General features: G+C 39.3%; 1 protein-coding gene across 5 annotated transcripts in view; it reads left to right on the forward strand.

The window, feature by feature from the left end:
* The first annotated feature begins 1,655 nt into the window (after nucleotides 1-1,655).
* Nucleotides 1,656-22,804, forward strand: part of CCDC91 (coiled-coil domain containing 91) — a 395,228-nt gene continuing 374,079 nt past the window's right edge. For 3 of the 5 annotated variants that reach the window (XM_027541623.1, XM_027541622.1, XM_027541620.1), the window contains exon 1: nucleotides 1,668-1,855. The gene's annotated coding sequence lies outside the window, so the exon portion shown is untranslated. Of the gene's footprint in view, nucleotides 1,856-22,804 lie in introns of all 5 variants that reach the window. The other 2 variants (XM_027541619.1, XM_027541621.1) reach the window with 2 other exon arrangements.

Raw genomic sequence — 22,804 nt, forward strand, 5'->3', positions numbered from 1 at the left:
TGTTAATCCCTTGAGCCTGCAATTACTGGAAAACTTGTTAGGATTCTTTGCTGACATTTTCCACCTCCAATACAGAGCAGAGATGATTACAGGCTTGATCCACTTTTGTTCAATGGAAAGATGAGAAAAATAATGTCCAAAATGTTAAAGTTCAAAATGTTAAAGAATGCCTGTTCTACAATGATCATCAATATTCCAGAGACTAATGATTAAATTCCCAGGCTACTTGTCTTTCTTATTTGGCTGTTGACTCCTTGAAGGTAAAATCTTGAGTGTATCTTGTGCTCTTTTTGGATTGTCCCAACTTGGCTTAGTAGTTACATTAACAAATTGGTAAATGTTCCCAAATCCCTCTTTGCTTTCCCCGTGGCTCGGTGGTAAAGAATTCACCTGCCAATGCAAGAGTCACAGGTTTGATCTCTGGGTGGGGAAGATCCACTGGAGAAAGTAATGGAGCCTGGGAAATCCCATGGACAGAGGTACCTGGTGGGCTACAGTCCATGGGGTTGCAAAGAGTCAAACATGACTCAGTGACTAAACAACAACAAATCCCTATTATGTCAAAATTGGAAGAATCTTTATTTTAAAAAAATCTATATATGGGTGTCTTCTCTAGCGGCTCAGATGGTAAAGAATCTGTTGGCAATATGGGAGACCTAGGTTAGATCTGAAATGGAACAATAGCAACAAAACAACTTTATATAACCATGCTTGTTTTCAAATAAAATAGTCATTTTATCATTCTCTCTTTTCTTTAGGCAGAGAAGGCAATGGCACCCCACTCCAATACTTTTGCCTGGAAAATCCCATGGATGGAGGAGCCTGGTAGGCTGCAGTCCATGGGGTCGCGAAGAGTCGGACACGATTGAGCGACTCCACTTTCACTTTTCACGTTCATGCATTGGAGAAGGAAATGGCAACCCACTCCAGTGTTCTTGCCTGGAGAATCCCAGGGACGGGGGAGCCTGGTGGGTTGCCGTCTATGGGGTCGCACAGAGTTGGACACGATTGAAGTGACTTAGCAGCTTTTCTTTAGGAGAAACTATTTGAAGGTTTGGTAAACAGGGAGTACCTTGGCAGCTGAAAACAGATTTTCCTTTGAACAGAGATGGCATGTACAGATCACTGTGATGTGGAGATAAAGCCAAGAACAAACGTAATTCTAGAGCAGAGCTCTTTGGCTGGAGTCATGCATCAGTGGTCTGGAGAGGCTCTGAACTTGACCCGGTGCTGTGAGAGTTCTGATGGTCAAGAGGAGACGTTGTCTAGTCCACTCTTTTCTTAAGCACTTAACTCAGTTACAGTATTTAGGGTAGTCTGTTTGGAAGTGGTTAAGAAATCAGGGCCCGTTCTTCTCAGGACCAGTCCTACCAAGTCCTAGACAGGAGTGCCATTATGGGGATGGTTTGACTTGAATGGGTTAGTCACATAAACAGGGTCTGTCATTCAAGTGAACAAGAAGCTGTAACCAACAGGAGGTAGCGCCCGAGTCAACCTGTTTCACAGGGAAGCGCTCTGAAGACCACAGGAGCCAAAACTGGCGGGTCTCAGAAGATTGGGCCTGGGGCTCGCGCTTGGCCTGGGCATACGTGACGCGCCTGTGGGCGTTGAGTGACAGGCGCGGTGTTGGGCGGGCCTTGGCGGAAATCAACTTCCGGGGGCAGAGGCTCTGGAAGCCGGGTGGTGAGTGCGCTGTCCCAACGCCTGTTCCTGGGCCGCATTCCCCTAGGTCTGGGTCGCGCCCGGGGGTGCGCGCGTGCCTGTGTGCTGGGGGTGGCTCACCTGGCGCTGTGGGGGAGCAGCGCAGCTGTGGTGGCAGTGACGGCAGGCGGCAGCGGCGAGAGCCGGGGCGCAGGTAAACGGACGCTCGCCTTCTGGGCCTGGGTCTGGGGCCCGGGCCGCACGAGGCCGGCGGCGCGCCGTGAGGCGGCCTGGGCACGGGCTGGGAGCGCGGACGGGCTTCTGCCACCGGCAGGTACGACCCCGGCCCAGGGAGGTCTCGGGCCGGGGAGTCACGGGGCGTGACCCGCCGCGGGCGGGAGCCGAGCCTCGCTCCCCAGCGGGCGGTGTCTACCCGTGCTTTCCCTCGCCGGCACATTTCTGCCCCTGCATGTTCCAGAACCGAATGTTTTCGAAAGTCTACGCACAAGTACACGTGATTACTGTGTCACCAAAGCTCCCATGAACGGTGACTTTGATCCTTGCCGAGTTTTCACCGATCGCGTCTTGTTTAAGTTTTCCCTTTGACTTAAGTACAACAGGGTCCGTCAGACAGTCATATTTCCTTGTCTTTACTTTGGGCCACAGACTGCAATAAAAGTAGCATTTCAGAGTGAAGGCAGTGGCCGGTAACTTTCCAAGTGGTGAGGCATCTTTCATCCCCTTAAGTGCGCCCCCTCTCCTACAATAAAGATGATTCTTCCATCTGCCCTTGTTGCATACTGCGGAGCAAAGCTTTGGACGTAAAACCTATGTTTGGCTTCACTTGAAGGAGTGGGAACCCTATTAAAAGCAGCTCTGAGTGGGGTTTGTTTTTTTTTGGTAGGATGATGTTGCTGCTGCTACTCTCACTTGCTTCCCTGATGAGAGTTGGGGCACAGCCTGATTACCTGGAGGGTCAAGTTCTGACCACAGCTGTAGGTGATTTAGAGGCGCCTTAGGAATTAGGACTCTCTTTCTCCTATCTCCCCTTCTGAACTGTACAGGAACTGATGCCCACCTTACTCGTTAAATATTTATCTGGGTGGTAGTTGGACGAAGGCTTTTGGACGGCATTTTGAATGTTGCATTAGTGCTGGTGATGGGGGTGGGCTGATTTTTCATCTTGTCACGGGGGGATGGGCTAACATTTCACCCTACAGTTTAAGACCGAGTTCCCAGAATATTTAGCTGGATGGGATGACAGGGACTGGCAATAAATTCACGTTGTTCTCTGCCATCGGAGACCTGTATCCTTTATCTCATTTGCTTTCTGCTGCAGTTTCTGTTCCATTGAGGGGATTAGCGCTACTGTACCTGTAAGGTTGATGGAGCTGGAGGACGCCAGAGAGAGTGCACCTGTGTGGTGCTGGCTACTGGGTAAATTGTGTGGTAGAGAATTGCCCTGGTTACGAAGTTTGGTAGACTGTAGGCTGGCTAGGAAGTTGTTCTGTGAGTTGGGAAATCTTATTATTAACTGGTTTCCCAGCAACAGTACACGCCAAATGGAATAAACATAAAACAAAGTGGTGAAAGTTACAATTTACCTAACTTTTATTAAATGGAAAAATGTATCTTCTTATTGGAGTGATCAGCTCAAAGCTCCTATTTTATTTTAATCATCTTGATATCAAACAGAAACTGCAGAAAGTCATCATAGAGAGACAGCATTTTTTTTTTTTTTTGGAGTGGCAGTGGGGAAAAAAAAGAAGATAGATGGTTACCAAGTAGCTAGTCTGAAGCTTAAATGGACAAATAGGAATTTGCCTAGTTAGAGGCACTTTATCTTATATTCCTAGCTATATATATATATGGTTGTAAAGTATATAGGATTGTTATGAATAAAGAAAACTATGTTTATTGTCTTGTATTTCATAGCAGAAATTGGGGTGGAAGTGCATTTAGTTGGCTGAGGTCATTTTTATTAGTAACTTGGAAAGGGCATGTTTAGGTGAGTGTTTCCAAATTTTAGCTTGTAATCACTGTGCCTCCTTTATCAATCTGTTACTTGTGACTTTTGGTCTTTCTTGAAACTCATCAAATTTTGTTATTTTCTGTCTAAACAATGAGAACAATAAAAAGGACACACTGGAGTAACTTTTTATATCAGTGTGTTTCTTCTTACTAATGATAAATCAGTATTTTGATTTGTAATATTTCTAAAAAATTTTTGTTTCCCCCACTGTTTCTCTTCCACCCCAATACCCATTTATTGGGTTGTCATTTAATTTGAAACATATTTTTCAAAGCTTCCCTGGTGGCTCAGTGGTAAAGAACCCACCTGCTAATGTAGGAGACTGGGACTTGATCCCTGGGTGGGGAATATTCCCTGGAGAAGTAAATGGCATCCCATCCCTGTATTCTTGCCTAAAAAATTCCTTGGACAGAGGAGTCCAGTTGGCTACAGTCCACAGTGTTGCAGAGAGTCAGACATGACTGAAAAATTAAATAACAACAACATATTTTTCAAAAGAGCATGTCTTGTGTCTTTTAAAATGTGGGCTTATTGAGGTATAGTTTATAAGTAAAAACACTCTAGTATCTTGTTCTTTAAACTGACACATGCACAATATTCGTATAACTACCACCACAATCCAGACACAGAACATTTCAATCATTCCAAAAAGTTCCCTCATGCGACTTTGTAGTTGGTTTCCTCCCCTCAGTGGTTGATCAGGCAACCACTGATCTGTTCCCTATCCATATAGCTTTGTCTTTTCTGGAATGTCATATAAACAGACTCCTACAACAAATAGAATTTTTTTCTGGTTTCTTTCACTTAATGCTTTTGTGATTCACCCATTTTGGTGCATGTATCAGTGCTTTGTCCTTTTTTGCTTTATTGCCAAGTACTATTTCATTTCTTTGCATTAATCACTGAGGAAGGCTTTCTTACCTCTCCTTGCTATTCTTTGGAACTCTGCATTCAAATGGGTATATCTTTCCTTTTCTCCTTTGCTTTTAGCTTCTCTTCTTTTCTCAGCTATTTGTAAGGCCTCCTCAGACAACCATTTTGTCTTTTTGCATTTGTTTTTCTTGGGGATGGTTTTGATCACTGCTGCTGTACAATGTCACGAACCTTCGTCCATAGTTCTTTGGGCACTGTGTCTATCAGATCTAATCCCTTGAATCTATTGGTCACTTCCACTATATGATCATAAGGGATTTAAGTCAAACCTGAATGGTCTAGTGGCTTTCCCTACTTTCTTCAATCTAAGTCTGAATTTGGCAATAAGAAGTTCATGATCTGAGCCACAGTCAGCTCCCGGTCTTGTTTTTGCTGACTGTATAGAGCTTCTCCAGCTTTGGCTGCAAAGAATATAATCAGTGTGATTTTGGTATTGACCATCTGGTGATATCCAGTGTAGAGTCTTCTCTTGTGTTGTTGGAAGAGTGTGTTTCCTATGACCAGTGCATTCTCTTGGCAAAACTGTTAGCCTTTGGCTTGCTTCATTTTGTACTCCAAGGCCAAATTTGCCTGTTATTCCAGGTATCTCTTGACTTCCTACTTTTGCTTTCCAGTCACCTATGATGAAAGGGATATATGTTTTGGCTGTTAGTGCTAGAAGGTCTTACAGGTCTTCATAGAACTGTTTAACTTCAGCTTCTTCAGCATAACTAGTTGGGGCATAAACTTGGATTATTGTGATATTGAATGGTAGAATAGGAAAGACTAGAGATCTCCTCAAGAAAATTAGTGATACCAAGGGAACATTTCATGCAAAGATGGGCACAATAAAGGACAAAAATGGTATGGAACTAATAGAAGCAGAAGATACAAAGAAGAGGTGGCAAGAATACAAAGAAGAACTGTACAAAAAAGATCTTCATGACCCAGATAACCATGATGTGTGATCACTCATTTAGAGCCAGACATCCTGGGATGCGAAGTCAAGTGGGCCTTAGGAAACATCCCTACAAACAAAGCTAGTGGAGGTGATGGAGTTCCAGTTGAACTATTTCAAATCCTAAAAGATTTGAAAGTGTGAAATCCTAGAAGCTGTGAAAGTGCTGCACTCAATATGCCAGCAAGTTTGGTCAGCAGTGGCCACAGGACTGGAAAAGGTCAGTTTTCATTCCAATCCCAAAGAAAGGCAATGCCAAAGAATACTCAAAACTACTGCACAATTGCACTCATCTCACATGCTAGTAAAGTAATGCTCAAAATTCTCCAAGCCAGGCTTCAACAGTACGTGAACCGTGAACTTCCAGATGTTCAAGCTGGTTTTAGAAAAGGCAGAGGAACCAGAGATCTAACTGCCAACATCCATTGAATCATCAAAAAAGCAAGAGAGTTTCACAAAAACATATACTTGTGCTTTATTGATTATGCCAAAGCCTTTGACTGTGTGGATCACAACAAACTGGAAAAATTTTCAGGAGATGGGAGTATCAGACCACCTGACCTACCTCCCGAGAAATCTGTATGCAGGTCAAGAAGCAACAGTTAGAACCAGACATGGAACAATGGACTGGTTCCAAATCAGGAAAGGAGTACTTCAAGGCTGTATATTGTCACCCTGATTATTTAACTTATATGCAGAGTATATCATGAGAAACGCTGGGCTGGATGAAGCACAAGCTGGAATCAAGATCGCAGGGAGAAATATCAATAACCTCAGATATGCAGATGATACTCCTATTTTGGCAGAAAGTGAAGGAGAACTGAAGAGCCTCTTGAAGAAAGTGAAAGAGGAGAATGAAAAAGCGGGTTTAAAACTCAACATTCAGAAAACGAAGTTTGTGGCATCTCGTCCCATCACTTCATGGCACATAGATGGGGAAACAATGGAAACAGTGACAGACTTTATTTTCCTGAGCTCCAAAATCACTGCAGATGGTGACTGCAGCCATGTATTTAAAAGATACTCCTTGGAAGAAAAGCTATGACTTAGCATATTAAAAAACAGAGACATTACTTTGCTGACAAAGGTCTGTCTAGTCAAAGCTGTGGTCTTTCCAATAGTCATGTGTGGATGTGAGAGTTGGACTGTAAAGAAGGCTGAGCACAGAAGAATTGATGCTTTTGAACTGTGGTGTTGGAGAAGACTCTTGAGAATCCCTTGGACTGCAAGGAGATCCAGTCAATCCTAAAGGAAATCTGGCCTGAATATTCATTGGAAGGACTGATGCTGAACTTGAAACTCCAGTACTTTGGCCACTGAAGTGAAAGAACTGACTCATTTAAAAAAACCCTGATGCTGGGAAAGATTGAAGGCAGGAGGAGAAGGAGATGACAGAGGATGAGATGGTTGGGTGGCATCACCTACTTTATGGACATAAGCTTGAGCAAGCTCTGGGAGTTGGTGATGGACAGGGAAGCCTGGCATGTTGTAGTCCTTAGGATCGCAAAGTGTTAGACATGACTGACAGATCTGACTGCCTATTTCATTTTATGGCTATATCACAGTCTTATTTATTCACCAGTTGATGGACATTTAGGTTGTTTCCAGTGTTTCTCATTTAGGAATGAAGGTGCTGTAAACATTCACATACATTTCTTTGTACATTCTTCTGTGGGTCTTTGTGTAGATAAATGCTTTCATATCTTTTGGTTAAATTTCTAGGAGTATGAATCTCTGATCATGTGGCAAATGTTCACTTAACTTTATAACATTACCGAAGATAAGAAATTACCAGCATTGTTTGATGGTTCCATTTTCTCCACATGCTGGTCAGCATTTGTCATTTTGCTTTTAATTTCAGCTATTCTAATAGATATTTAGGGCTATCTCAACGATGTTTTAGTTTGAATTTTCCTATCAGCTAATATGTTGAGCTTCCCTGGTGGCTCAGATGGTAAAGAATCTGCCTACAACGTGGGAGACCTGGGTTTGATCTCTGAGTTGGGAAGATCCCCTGGAGGAGGGCATGATAACCCACTCCAATATGCTTACCTGGAGAATCCCCATGGACAGAGGAGCCTGGTGGGCTACAGTCCATGGGGTCACAAACAGTTGGAAACGACTGAGTGACTAAGCACAGCAATACTTTGAGCATCTTTTCATGTGCTCATTTGCTGTCATTTGCTATCTTGTGTGTTTTCTTTTGTGAAGTATCTGTTAAAACCTTTGGTCTGTTTTATTACTGAGTTGTAAGAAGTCTGGATACAATTACTTTATCATATATAGGTTGACAGATATTTTCTTTCAGTCTGTGGTTTGTCTTTTTATTTTCTTAATTGTATCTTTCAAAGAGTTGAAGTTGTACATTTTGAAGAAGTCCACATTATCATTTTTTTTTCTTTTGTAATTTGTGCTTTTGTGACCTATCTAGAAAATTTTGACTAACCCAGAGATACAATGATTTTTTTTTTCTGTGTTTTCTGTTAGAACTTTTATAGTTTTAGATTTTACCTTTAGTTCTGTGATCTGTTTTGATCAGCCTTTTATTCATTTCTGTTTGTAGTACAAGATATGTGTCAAAGTTCTTTTTCTCTCTTTCTTTCTTTTTTTTGGTATATGGACACCTAATTTGTCCAGTAACACTTGTTGAAGAGACTATCCTTACTATCCTTTCTTCAGTAAAATTTCTTAGCATTTTTGTCAGAAATCAATTGACTCTATGTGTAGATACGTTCCTGGACTCTCAGTTCGGTTCTGTCATTCCATGTGTCTTTCTTTTGGCCAAAACTACACTGTCTTCATTAATGTAACTTCGTAGTTTTGTTTTGAAATTAGGAAGTCTGAGTCTTCCAATTTTTTTTTTTTCTTTTTAATTGTTTTAGTTATCCTAGCTCTTTCTTTCCATATATGTTTGTAGAATCAGCCTATTTCTATAGAAAAGCATCCTGGAATTTTGATTCTGGATGCATTGAAGTTATAATTTTGCTTGAAGAGAATTAACATCTGAATGGTTTCTAATCCATTTTAATAAAGCCTTGATTTTCCTCATTAGCATTTTAAGCTTTTAGCAAAGAACTTTAACACACATTTAAAAAGTGTCTGTTTTATGTTATTTGGTGCTATTGTAAATGGTATTCTTTTTAAAAATTTCAATTTACAATTATTTATATAAATAAATTGATACTTTATTTTGACCCTGAATTCTCAGTCTTGTTAATAAATTCACTTACACTAATAGGTTTTCTAGACTGTTTGGAATTTTCTATGTAAACAATCTTGTCTGCCAGTAGAGACAGTTTTAGTTAGTTCATATTTTCCTATTTGCCTTTTATTTATTTTATTTTATTTTCTCATTATACTGGCTAGGACCTTCATGATGAGGTTAAACAGAACAAGTAAGAGCTGACATCCTTGTCTTAATTCTCATCTTAGTGGGGAGAGTATGTTATCTTTTACCACAAAGTAGTTAGCTATTGGTTTTTTGTAAATACAATTCTCATCAAATTGAGGAAATTTTCTTTAACTTCTAGTGAAATTTTTTTAAAAATCAAAATGAATTTTGTATTTTTTTGATTGTGGAAATTGTAGTTGATTAGAATGGAAAGTTGAAAAATAAACCAGTAAAGAAAAGAATTAATCCATTTCTATTAGTATGAAATAATTCCTGCATTATTATTCCTGCATAAAAATTCCGGCATTTTTTTGTTTGTTTTTATTTTGAAAACATTTAAAAAACAAAGTTGTAAATATTGTCATATTTTTTCCTTTTCACTAAACATTACACACATTGCTTACTGCATCATGAATTTCTTGAAAATTTGACTTGTATGTTCTTGATTTGTCATTCGGATGGTTGTTTTCCCCATTAGAATTAATATTAAGTCTATGTGCATAATTCTGATAAAATTCTTTTAGTTGATTTTTTAAAAAGTGATTATTACTCAAAATGCATGAACTTTTTCCAAATTCTTAATATACACTGCTGCCTTGTTTAATTTAATATTCCTAGAATTTATCTGCCTGGGCCTTTATTTGCAACAAATTTTGGAGCAAAAGGTGGCAGTTAATATCATTGATTTTTTTGGAGCAGTGTTGCAAGATAGACTCCTAGGATTTCAGAAACTCAGTTTATTAGATTTATCTAGTTTATATCATTTATTTTATAGGTTTAGCATGTGCAATAAGTAAATGACTTTTCCTTCCACATTATTATTTTTCTGCCAGTGATCTAGATAAAATTCCTGATGCATTTTGTGTAATGTAAAATGCTCAAGTTCTTTTTATAAGGATTGTAGAAATCTTTGTGTTCAGTATCATGCAGAAACCCTTTATGCATGTTATTTTATTGAATTCCAACCAGACTCTTTGGTTGTAGCCAAGTAGTATTTTCCCCATTTAATAGGTGAGGAAACTGAGTCTCAGACAAGTGAACAATGTTATTCAAGGTTGTATCAACAGTGAGTGGTACAGTTGGATTGATCACAAGTGTTTTTTTTTTATACTGCTTTTATTTGTAGACTACAATACCAATATTTGTATTTGTAAGGCCTCCTCAGACAGCCATTGCTTTTTTGCATTTCTTTTTCTTGGAGATAGTCTTGATTCCTGTCTCCTGTACAATGTCACAAACCTCCGTCCATAGTTCATCAGGCACTCTATCAGATCTAGTTCCTTAAATCTATTTCTCACTTCCAGTGTATAGTCATAAGGGATTTGACTTAGGTCGTACCTGAATGGTCTAGTGGGTTTCTCCACTTTCTTCAATTTCAGTCTGAATTTGGCAATAAGGAGTTCATGATCTGAGCCACAGTCAGCTCCCGGTCTTGTTTTTGCTGACTGTATAGAGTGTCTCCATCTTTGGCTGCAAAGAATATAAGCAATCTGATTTCAGTGTTGACCATCCGGTGATGTCCATGTGTAGAGTCTTCTCTTGTGTTGTTGGAAGAGGGTGTTTGCTATGCCCAGTGCGTTCCCTTGGCAGAACTCTATTAGTCTTTGCCCTACTTCATTCTGTACTCCAAGGCCAAATTTGCCTGTTTTTTTTTTTTTTTCATTCAAATTTGCCTGTTATTCCAGGTGTTTTTTGACTTCCTACTCAGGCCGTCTGAGGAAGCCTTACAAATAGCTGTGAAAAGAAGGGAAGTGAAAAGCAAAGGAGAAAAGGAAAGATATATCATTTGAATGCAGAGGTCCAAAGAATAGCAAGGAGAGATAAGAAAGCCTTCCTCAGTGATCAGTGCAAAGAAATAGAGGAAAGCAATAGAATGGGAAAGACTAGAGATCTCTTCAAGAAAATTAGAGATACAAAGGGAACATTTCATGCAAAGATGGGCACAATAAAAGACAGAAATGGTATGGACCTAACAGAAGCAGAAGATATTAAGAAGAGGTGGCAAGAATACACAGAAGAACTGGACAAAAAAGATCTTCACCACCCAGATAATCACGATGGTGTGATCACTCACCTAGAGCCGAACATCCTGGAATGTGAAGTCAAGTGGGCCTTAGGAAGCATCCCTACAAACAAAGGTAGTGGAGGTGATGGAATCCCAGTTGAGCTATTCCAAATCCTGAAAGATGATGCTGTGCAAGTGCTGCACTCAACATGTCAGCAAATTTGGAAAACTCAGAAGTGGCCACAGGACTGGAAAAGGCCCATTTTCATTCCAATCCCAAAGAAAGGCAATGCCAAAGAATACTCTAAATACCATACAATTGCACTCATCTCACATGCTAGCAAAGGAATGCTCAAAATTCTCCAAGCCAGGCTTCAACAGTACGTGAACTGTGAACTTCCAGATGTTCAAGCTGGTTTTAGAAAAGGTAGAGGAACAGAGATCAAATTGCCAACATCCGCTGGATCATCGAAAAAGCAAGAGAGTTCCAGAAAAACATCTATTTCTGCTTTATTGATTATGCCAAAGCCTTTGACTGTGTAGATCACAATAAACTGTGGAAAATTCTGAAAGAGATGGGAATACCAGACCACCTGACCTGCCTCTTGAGACACCTGTATGCAGGTCAGGAAGCAACAGTTAGAACTGGATATGGAACAACAGACTGGTTCCAAATAGGAAAACGAGTACGTCAAGGCTCTATACTGTCACCCTGCTTATGTAACATCTATGCCAAGTACATCATGAGAAATGCTGGGCTGGAAGAAGCACAAGCTGGAGTCAATAATGCCGGGAGAAATATCAGTAACCTCAGATATGCAGATGATACCACCCTTATGGCAGAAAGTAACGAAGAACTAAAGAGCGTCTTGATGAAAGTGAAAGAGGAGAGTGAAGAAGCTGGCTTAAAGCTCAACATTCAGAAAACGATGGTGGCATCTGGTCCCATCACATCATGGCAAGTAGATGGGGAAACAGTGGCTGACTTTATTTTTTTGAGCTCCAAAATCACTGCAGATGGTGATTGTAGCCATGCAATTAAAAGACGCTTACTCTTTTGAAGGAAAGTTATGACCAACCTAGACAGCATATTAAAAAGCAGAGATGATACTTTGCCAACAAAGGTCCGTCTAGTCAAGGCTATGGTTTTTCCAGTGGTCATGTATGGATGTGAGAGTTGGAGTATAAAGAAAGCTGAGCAGTGAAGAATTGATGCTTTTGAACTGTGGTGTTGGAGAAGACTCTTGAGAGTCCCTTGGACTGCAAGGAGATGCAGCCAGTCCATTCTAAAGGAGATCAGTCCTGGGTGTTCATTGGAAGGACTGATGTTGAAGCTGAAACTCCAATACTTTGGCCACCTCATGCAAAGAGTTGACTCATTGGAAAAGACTCTGATGCTGGGAAGGATTGGGGGCAGGAGGAGAAGGGGACAACAGTGGATTAGATGGTTGGGTGGCATCACTGACTCAATGGACATGGGTTTGGGTGGACTCCAGGAGTTGGTGATGGACAGAGAGGCCTGGTGTCCTGTGGTTAATGGGGTTGCAAATAATTGGACATGACTGAGCGACTGAACTGAACTGACAATACCAATATGGAGTTCATGTAAGCATTTTATATATATTCTGCTTGTTCTGGATTGGTCTTCTTATTTTAATTTTTAAAATAAGCTCATTAAGCTATTTAATAAATCAAAACGAGTCAGTTTCAGTTAAATATAAAATGCCCAAATAGAAATTTATATTTTATTTATATTTTTTTATATTGTCTAATTTTAAATTATTTTAGATATTTCTTGCCCTGTATCCTCTTCCCTTCCCTGTCAAGTCTCAAATAAGGAGTAGAAAGACTGTTATTAGCTATTGCTGTAGTTTTACTTAAAGAATTAGGGATATATTTATTGTCACTAGTAGAGAAGACAATAATTTTAAAATTTTGAAATGAGAAGATTATTTTTAAGTTACAGGTTTATTAGATGAAGATTAGAAGTAATGTTAGGTGCTTTAAAATGCAGCATGTTATAATTCTAGTAAACCTTTTATCTTTAGACGAGTATGAACATTTTGGCATTTACATAATGCTATTGAACACATATATTCATATAGACTAATTATATCAATGAAAAAAACACTGTTTTGTAAAGTGTGAAATCACTTTTTCCATTAAGTGGTATTCAGGAAAGATTGTCTTTATCTCCTTTTGCCAGCCTTGCTAACATAGACCATGTGCATCTCCTACCAAAAGCAGGCATAGATAGTGAAGAAGCCAGCCAAATTGCCTTTTATGTTGTGTCCAATTTTGTGGTAAAAGAGGGTCTACATGAACATTTCAAGATGTTTTACTTTTGTATTATAATAATTCAAAACTTCTGCAATTGTAGTAAAGATAATGCTATATTATGCAAGATCCATTAATATGTGTGTGCTTCTCTGATAGACTTAGGAGTTTACATGAATATTACTAAAAAACTACATGTTGGATGAATGAAAATCAGATTTTTGGTTGACTTACAGACTTTTAAGAAATGGATGCTCCAAACCTTGGGTTGTTTATAGTATACCATCTGCATATTGATTATGAAGTATTCAGTTATACTTCATGTGTTACTGGTGTATAATATTGTACTTGTGTCTTTGAATCTAAGGTGTTGTAGTCAGTATGTAGTTGGATCATGCTTTTTCTTCATTCTGTAAATTTCTGCCTTTTGATCAGGTTGTTTAACACACGTGTATTTAAGATAATTACTGATAAGATAGGGATTATACTTGCCATTTTACTGTTAAGTTGGTGCATACGTAATTGCAGTTTCGAATCATGATTTTTAAATCATTATAACTAGGCTTAGTTACATCTGTATTAATCAAAATAGGAACCATTACAACAAACACATTTTTGCCAGTGAGAAATAGGTTTGTTTATTCCTGTAGCATAAAAATCTGTACTTTGGGATTTGATGAACTCTTGGAAAGAATTTTCTGCCTCCTGCTGGTCGTGGAAGCATTTTCCCTGCAAAAAGTTGTTCAGATGCTTGAAGAAGTGGTAGTTGGTTAATGACAGGTCAGGTGAATATGGTGGATGAGGCAAAATTTTGTAGCCCAGTTCATTCAACTTGTGAATCGTTGGTTGTGTGATGTGTGGTCAGGTGTTGTCATGGATAAGAATTGGGCCCTTTTTGTTGACCATTGTGTGCTGCAGACATTGCAGTTTTTGGTGCATCTCATCGATTTGCTGAGCATACTTTTCATATGTAATGGTTTCTCTGGGATTCAAAAAGCTATAGTTGTTCAGATCACCGAAGAGTGACCATGACCTTTTTTTTTTGGTGCAAGTTTGGCTTTGGGAAGTGCTTTGGAGCTTCTTCTCAGTCCAGCCACTGAGCTAATTGTTGCTGGTTGTCATATAAAATCCACTTTTCTTTGCATGCCACAGTCCAGTCGAGGAATGGTTAATTGGTGTTGCATGGAATAAGAGAAGAAGACTCTTCAGAACAATGATTTTTTTGATTTGCAGTCAGTTCACAAGGCACCCATTTACCGAGCCTTTTCACCTTTCAAATTTGCTTCAAATTCCAAAGAACTCAACTCCGTGGCTGACATTGTGTTCTTGGGCAACTTCTCCTGTAGTTGTAAGAGAATTAGCTTCAATGATGTCTCTAAATTGGTCGTTGTCAACTTCTAGTGGCTGGCCACTATACTCTTCATCTTCAAGGCTGTCATCTCCTCTGCAAAACTCCTTGAACCAACACTGCACCGTATGTTTGTTAGAAGTTCCTGGGCCAAATGTGTTGTTGATGTTGTGAGTTGTCTCTGCTGTTTTACCTCCCATTTTGAACTCAGATAAGAAAATTGCTTGAATTTACTTTTTGTCTAACATCAGTTCCCTAGTCTAAAGTAAATATAAAATAAACTGCAAGTAATAAGTCAGTAGAAAAAAAATAAATGCACATTAAAATGATGTTTAACATAACCACATTTATTTAAGAATGTATTCCAATATCAAATGGCAAATTTCTACAAGCAAAAACTGCAGTTACATTTGCATCAACCTACTATTTGTTTTCTGTATCTTTTTAAGTGTTTTTGTTGTTGCTGTTCCTTAATCCCATTACTGCTTTGTGTTGTATTAAGTAGATATTTTCTAGTGTTCCATTTTAATTCTTTTATTGTTTCTTTCACTATGTTTAAGTTACTTTTTTAGTGATTGCCCTGGGGATTACAACTACTGACTTTATAACAGTCTGTTTGGTGTCTATTGTGAATTAGCACCAACAATCTCACATTTATAAAAAGTTTGCCCCTATGTAGTTCCATTTCTTCTCCTTTGTTGTGCAGCTATCGCATAAATTACATCTTTCTATGTTGATGCCCATCAACACAGATTTGCAGTCTTTCTTTGTGCAGTTGTGTTGTAAATTGTATAGGTGAAAAAAGAATTACGAATATACCTTTTGTGAAAGTCAGGTGTCTCTGACTCTTTGTGACCCCATGGACTGTAGCCTGCCAGGCTCCTCTGCCCTTGGAATTCTCTAGGTCAGAATACTGGAGTGAGTAGCCATTCTCTTCTCCAGGGGATCTTCCCAACCCAGGGATCGAACCCAGGTCTTCCACATTGCAGGCGGATTCTTTACTGTCTGAGCCACCAGGAAAGCCCAAAATATATCTATATTTATATCAGATCAGATCAGTCGCTCAGTCGTGTCCGACTCTTTGCGACCCCATGAATCGCAGCACGCCAGGCCTCCCTGTCCATCACCAACTCCCGGAGTTCACTGAGACTCACGTCCATCGAGTCAGTGATGCCATCCAGCCATCTCATCCTCTGTCGTCCCCTTCTCCTCTTGCCCCCAATCCCTCCCAGCATCAGAGTCTTTTCCAGTGAGTCAACTCTTTGCATGAGGTGGCCAAAGTACAGGAGCTTCAGCTTTAGCATCATTCCTTCCAAAGAAATCCCAGGGCTGATCTCCTTCAGAACGGACTGGTTGGATCTCCTTGCAGTCCAAGGGACTCTCAAGAGTCTTGTCCAACACCACAGTTCAAAAGCATCAATTCTCTGGCGCTCAGCCTTCTTCACAGTCGAACTCTCACAGTTGTACATGACCAGAGGAAAAACCATAGCCTTGACTAGACGAACCTTTGTTGGCAAAGTAATGTCTCTGCTTTTGAATATGCTATCTAGGTTGGTCATAACTTTCCTTCCAAGGAGTAAGCGTCTTTTAATTTCATGGCTGCAGTCACCATCTGTAGTGATTTTGGAGCCCAGAAAAATAGTCTGACACTGTTTCTACTGTTTGCCCATCTGTTTCCCATGAAGTGGTAGGACCATATGCCATGATCTTCGTTTTCTGAATGTTGAGCTTTAAGCCAACTTTTTCACTCTCCACTTTCACTTTCATCAAGAGGCTTTTGAGTTCCTCTTCACTTTCTGCCATAAGGGTGGTGTCATCTGCATATCTGAGGTGATTGATATTTCTCCTGGCAATCTTGATTCCAGCTTGTGCTTCTTCCAGTCCAGCGTTTCTCATGATGTACTCTGCATCTAAGTTAAATAAGCAGGGTGACAATATACAGCCTTGACGAACTCCTTTTCCTATTTGGAACCAGTCTGTTGTTCCATGTCCAGTTCTAACTGTTGCTTCCTGACCTGCATACAAATTTCTCAAGAGGCAGATCAGGTGGTCTGGTATTCCCATCTCTTTCAGAATTTTCCACAGTTTATTGTGATCCACACAGTCCAAGGCTTTGGCATAGTCAGTAAAGCAGAAATAGATGTTTTTTTGGAACTCTCTTGCTTTTTCGATGATCCAGTGGATGTTGGCAATTTGATCTCTGGTTCCTCTGCCTTTTCTAAAACCAGCTCGAACATCAGGAAGTTCACGGTTCACATATTGCTGAAGCCTGGCTTGGAGAATTTTGAGCATTACTTTACACTAGCATGTGAGATGAGTGCAATTGTGCTGTAGTTTGAGCATTCTTTAGCATTGCCTTTCTTTGGGATTGGAATGAAAACGGACCTTTTCCAGTCCTGTGGCCACTGCTGAGTTTTCCAAATTTGCTGGCATATTGAGTGCAGCACTTTCACAGCATCATCTTTCAGAATTTGAAATAGCACAACTGGAATTTCACCACCTCCACTAGCCTTGTTCATAGTGATGCTTTCTAAGGCCCCCTTGACTTCACATTCCAGGATGTCTGGCTCTAGGTCAGTGATCACACTCATGATTATAAAAGACAATTTTTATATTTACCTGTGTCTTTTATATTTGCCTGTGTAGTTATCTTTACTGGTGCTCTTTATTTCTTTGTGAGAATTCAGTTGCTTTGTGTGGTTCTTTCATTTCAGCCTGATTGCTCCTTTTAGAATTCCTCATAGATAAGACTTCCTGGTGATAAATTCTCTTTGTTTTTGCTTCGAGTAAGTCTTAATTTCACCTTCATTTTTTTTTTTTTTTAGTATTAGTTTTGTTGGGTATAGAATTCTTGGTTGAAAGTCTCTCTTTCAGCACTTTGGGCCATTCCATTGCCTTCTGCCTCCATGGTTGTTTATGAAAAGTCAGATTAAAAATCTTATCACTGATTGCTTGTACCTGATGAGTTGCTTCTGTTTTGCTGATTACAAGATTCTCTCTTTGTCCTTGGCATTTGAAAGTTTGATTATGACACCTTAAAGTGGGGTCTCTTAATTTTATCCTACTTGGAATTTGTTGAACTTCTTGGATGTGTAGGTTAATGTTTTTCATCAAATTTGTGAAATTTTCTAGCATTATTTCCTTAAGTAGTTTTTCTGCCCCTTTCTTTGTCTCCTTGTTTTCTGGAACTCTGATTATGCTTATGCATATGTTAGTATTCTTGGTGGTTATCCACAGGTCTTTGATACTTTGTTAATTTTTTTTTTTTAATCCTTTTTCCTTTTGCTCAGACTGGTTAATCTCAATTGACCTATCTTCACATTCACTGATTCTTCCTTCTATCATTTCATAAATTTGGTGTTGAGGTCTTCTAGTGGATGTTTTAAAATTTCAGTCAATGTACTTTCAACTCTAGATTTTTTTTTTAATTAATTTTTTTTTTTTGGAGGATAATTGCTTTACAGAATTTTGTTGTTTTCTGTCAAACCTCATTATGAATCAGTCATAGATATACATATATCCCCTCCCTTTTGAACCTCCCTCCCATCTCCTGCCCCATCTCACCCCTCTAGATTGATACAGAGCCCCTGTTTGAGTTTCCTGAGCCATCCAGCAAATTCCCCTTTGCAGTCTATTTTACATATGGTATTGTAAGTTTCCATGTTACTCTTCCCATACTCCCCTCTCCCATGTCCATAAGTCTGTTCTCTATGTCTGTTTCTCCATTGCTGACCTGTAAATAAACTCCATATTTTATGTTTTATTTTTATAACTCCTGTCTTTTCATTAATATTCTTTATTTTGTGAGACTTTGTTATTATTTTTCCTTTATTTAGGCACAGTTTCCTTTAGTAATTTGAGACATGATATTTGAACATGTTAGAGTTGTGAATTTTAATATCTTTGTCTAATAAGTCTAATGTCTGAGTTTCCTCACAAGTAAATTTCTGTTGACTGTATTTTTTTCCTTTGTGTAGGGGCTCTATGTTTTTGTTTCTTGGCATGTATCAATTTTTGTTGAAACTAGATATTTATAAATATATGTTTGTTGTGTATATATACTTTAAAATACATTATATATATATATATGTAATGTGGCAACTTGGGATATCAAATTTTTTTCTCTCCTCTCCAGGTTTTTAATATTTTTATTGTTACTATTTTTCTTGCTATTTTTCTGTCTTGGTGAACTCTTTATGTAAACTCTGTGTTCTTTGTCTTGTGTGGCCACTTGGAATTATGCCATTCTGTCTTATATTTTTGAGTCAATTTAAATAGGGGAAATATTTAGTTAGGGCTTGTGAATTATGCTTAAACATTAATAGAAATATTAAAATGATTATAAAAAGAAAACATTATTGAATGCTTATAGTATGCTATGCCTGAACATAGTACTTGGTTAATGGGATTTTCTAGTAAAGAAAGGTAAGTAGAAGCTCAGTTTTTTTTTTGTTTTTTGTTTTTTTCAATTTGGTGAAAAATCTCTAGACTTGTACTTGTGGAGTTTTAATGCCTTAGTAATTAAAGGTAACTGAACTTATTATTTTTTCCCTAGCATTTAACTCACTGACTTAGCATCTTGTCATCTTGTATTACCCGAGAGTCATAATTGAGAATGTTATTTTCACTACTTCAGAAGAGATTTGGATGATTGTTGCTTTCAAACAGTTGATAAGAACATGGGGTTAAAGTGTAGAAATACTTATACACAATGAATGGAACTTAAGTGAATAAAACTTACTGTTGTCAGTGCCATCACCCAATAGCTAGCATTTTTTGGATTTGGTTATATATTTACTCAGTAGAGAGAGAGTGTCAGTTGACATTTCTGTTGGATCTTGACACTATTGCATATAAAAAAAGAACCATTGGGATTGCCTAGATTGCCTTGTGAGAAAACTTTGGATTTTTAGCTAATGGCTCAGTTAATCTTCATAATGGTACAGAGGAAAAGTTGTTCAAACATTGCTCAGAAGATGTCAGATTTGTCAGGAATATACCCAATTATAGAGGCTTTGTGTGTTTCAGACATTTTTGTTTCCACATGCATATTTAATTCTGTTTTTGATGAGCTAGAGTATATATATTTTAGAAGTCTTTAAGATACATTTGGTACTCAATTACTTATTATATATGAAAGTGAAAAACATAAATTACAAGTTGAAATCAGATGAAAAAAATGATCCTGCCAAAGATACTGGTACCTTGATTCAGGAAGAAATGAAAATCCGTGATTAGGACAGTTTTATATTATCTTAGAAAAATGTGAGCAAGCAAGTCCTTTATGTGTTTTTTTTTGGTAAACAGCTCTGTTTTCTGTTAAAGGACACTACTAGCAGATGAGACCTTTGATAGGTTCATGAACAAGGATTTAATGACTGTCAAACTGAGTTTATGAAAGTGAAATAATGGACTACTGAGCTATGGTGAGAAGCAAAATTCAACTCAACAGAAGTCTTTATTGAGCCCTGACTATAATTTCAGGGTTCTGTACTAGGCAGTGGAAGATACAGAAATAAATGTCACTTGATTTTCAAGGACCTCCCAGTCAAGTAGATGAGAGTAATGTAAATGATACATTATAGGGAGAGCATTGATTGAAAAGTAATGGGGTCCTGAAAGTTAGACTAGGAATGCAAGGGAAGACCCTGATGAAGCTGGACACATTGAGCCCCTCAATGCTGATGAGTATTTTTGCCAGTGGAAGCATCCTTCCCATGCTCAGTGATGGTGGCTTTCTCATCCTCACTGGGGGCTCTGCCTCACTCCTGTGGTAGTAGCTCTCCACAACTGTCTGAGATCTGAGGGGATTAATTTTGCATTAATGGCTACTCCAGAGGCAGTTGCCAAAAAAGGCAGTGCTGATCTCCTTAAGACCTGCCCCTACACTCTTCTAGATCTATGACTAGACTCAAATCCCAGCAGGTTTCTAAAGATGAGGTACAAAGTGTGACTTATGGGGAAATATTCTACACTCCAAAAGAACTACTTGAGCTTTCTAATTTATACAGACAGAAATCCAGGGAACATGTGTGAGAATGATACTAGAGGTACGGCATAATCATGAAAAGAACATAAAACCGAACCAGACAGAATTTATGTATATGGGCTCACTAAGCAGAGCTTCTGCATTTAGTGTGGCTGTTTGACTGAAATATGCACCAAAAGGTGGCACACAGTGAGTGAGTTGGAAATGCAGTTCAGTTCAGTTCAGTTCAGTCGTTCAGTCGTGTCCGACTCTTTGCGACCCCATGAATTGCAGCTCGCCAGGCCTCCCTGTCCATCACCAACTCCCGGAGTTCACCCAGACTCACGTCCATTGAGTCAGTGATGCCATCCAGCCATCTCATCCTCTGTCGTCCCCTTCTCCTCCTGCCCCCAATTCGCCCCAGCATCAGAGTCTTTTTCCAATGAGTCAACTCTTCACATGAGGTGGCCAGAGTACTGGAGTTTCAGCTTTAGCATCATTCCTTCCAAACACAGGACCTACCTATTTTGGTTCAGGGATTTAAAGGCTTTGAAGGGATTCAGAGGCTTAGGGAGATAGGCATATTAGAGTGGATTTGTCATTTAAGAAGTGCTCACCCCAACTGGGAGGGTCCAGAGGACATACCTTTTACTAATATTATGAGAGATAAATTGTGAGGTGAGTCCTGGCATCCTTGAAGAGTTCTGTGATTGATTCAGTGGGAATGCAGTCACTGAATCGGGAAAACTAAATGTAAATGAGAGGAAATGAATTCCAGGGTGACAGGACCCAGTCGTGACATCTGAATGTCAAAGGCAAGGTGAACCAGGTTTGGACAGCAGAATCAAAGTGTCAGTTATAATAGTCTGACTCATGCAGAACAGTGGTGTTGGCTAGTTGATTATGGTGGTTCTAGAAGTGAAAAGACAGGAAGCCTACTAAATTCTTACTTGATCTGTATAAGAAGAAAAGTTCTAGGTCAGGTGAACAGAAGTCTAGCCTGAATCATAAAAACAGAGTCATGACCCATCAGTCAATTCTAAGACTTGAATTTTTGCTGACTTAGAATCTTTTGAGTGAAGACGAGGCAAGGTCCCCTTGCAGAAGGACTCTGGTACACTGCCAAAGGGTATACCGGTAATCTTTCTCCCAGCCCTCCCCAAAGGGATCTACAGCCTTTTACTAGGGTAATTGTGCATTGGGGAAAAGGAAATAATCAGACCTTCCAAAGACTACTGGATATTGGCTTTGGACTGATGCTAATTCCAAGAGATCCAAATTGTCCCTTTGGTCTATCAGTCAGCATAGTGGCCTATGGAGATCAAGTAATCACTGAAGTTTTAGTTCAAGTCTGTCTCACAGTGGGCTCAGTGGGTCCCCAAGTCCATCCTGTGGTGTTTTGTCCAGTTCCAGAATGCATAATTGGAATAGATATATTCAGCAGCTGTTGCAGTCTCCACATTGGTTCCCTGACCAGTGGAATGAAGGTGATTATGGTGAGAAAGGCTAAATGGAAGACAGTATAATTGCCTCATCTAACAACATAGTAAACCGAAAGCAGTTTCTCATTTCTGGAAGAATTGCAGATATTAGTGCCATCATCAAGGACATGAAACATGCAGGGATGGTGATTCCCACCACTTCCCCATTCATCTGATCTGTTTGGCCTGTGCATAAACAGATGGATCTTGGAGAATGACAGTGAATTATTATAAGCTTAGCTGTGTGGTGATTGCAGTTGCAGCTGCTATACCAGATATGGTTTTATTGCTGGAGCAGTTTACTACATCCCCAGGTGACTGTGTACAGCTCTTGATCTGGTAAATATCTTTTCTCCATCTCTGTCAATAAGGTCTAACTGAAAAAGTTTGCTGCCAGCTGGCAAGGCCAGCAATACACCTTCACTGTCCTACCTCAGGGGTATATCGGCTCTCCTGCCCTACATCATAATTTAGTTTGTGTGGCTCTGAATCACCTGGTTCACACTAGTCCATTAAATTGAGGACATTATGTTGACTGGACCTCGTGAATAAGAAGCACCAACTACATTAGACTTGTTAGTAAAACATTTTAGTGTCAGAGTGTAAGAAACAAATCTGATAAAAGTTCGGGGACCTCCTACCTCAGAGAAATTTCTAGGGGTCCAGTGGTGTGACGTATCTTGAGATATCACATCTAAGGTTAAGACAAGGATAAGTTTTTGCATCTGGGCCCTCCTACAATCAAGAAAGAGGCACAACATTCAGTGGCTCTCTGGACGTTAAAGACAACA

The sequence above is a fragment of the Bos indicus x Bos taurus genome, chromosome 5, assembly GCF_003369695.1.
Source record: "Bos indicus x Bos taurus breed Angus x Brahman F1 hybrid chromosome 5, Bos_hybrid_MaternalHap_v2.0, whole genome shotgun sequence".
Classification (NCBI taxonomy): Eukaryota; Metazoa; Chordata; class Mammalia; order Artiodactyla; family Bovidae; genus Bos; species Bos indicus x Bos taurus.